General features: G+C 35.6%; 1 long non-coding RNA gene across 1 annotated transcript in view; it reads left to right on the top strand.

Moving 5' to 3' along the window:
• The first annotated feature begins 179 nt into the window (after positions 1–179).
• LOC106333288 overlaps positions 180–550 on the top strand; it is a 3,054-nt gene continuing 2,683 nt past the window's right edge. Inside the window, exon 1 of the long non-coding RNA XR_001268329.1 lies at positions 180–220. This is a non-coding gene — a long non-coding RNA (uncharacterized LOC106333288). The remainder of the gene's footprint in view (positions 221–550) is intronic.

Raw genomic sequence — 550 nt, 5'->3', positions numbered from 1 at the left:
ACTTCGTCTTTACGACGAAATATATTCCTCGCTAAGTTACGACGAATTAGCGAGGAAATATGTGTTACGACAGACGTGTAACGAGCAAACGCGTTTCCTCGCTAATTCGTCGTAAAGCCTCTTTTACGACGAAATAACGAGGAAAACCGCCCTCGTTAAGATTATGTTTTCTTGTAGTGAGGTGGTCACAGAGGATATCTTCAATGAATAAACTTGCTTGGTGAGTCTACTTAGGTCATTTCTTATTTTCATAGTAAGCAGTCTCAAGACTCATGTTAGCTTAAAGTTACTAACACTACAAGAAAAATGCGTTTTTATAGCGGACGAATAACGCTATGTAACGATACGATAGCGGTTTTTGAAGCGCTGTATCATCGCCCGTCATAATAGGTAAATGACATTACATAGCGGTTTTTAGCGTTGCTATTTTTTCTTCCGCTACAATAGCGCTTTTCAATATGCAATTAATTTTTTTTTAATAGCATGTCTTTAATGCTATTATTTATTTTATTAACAGCGTTTTTGATTTGTTATTGTTAAAACTACTATA

This window comes from Brassica oleracea, chromosome C3 (genome assembly GCF_000695525.1).
Source record: "Brassica oleracea var. oleracea cultivar TO1000 chromosome C3, BOL, whole genome shotgun sequence".
NCBI classification, from domain to species: Eukaryota; Viridiplantae; Streptophyta; class Magnoliopsida; order Brassicales; family Brassicaceae; genus Brassica; species Brassica oleracea.
Note: the sequence above shows the minus strand (reverse complement) of the source record. Positions and strands in the feature narration are given on the sequence as shown.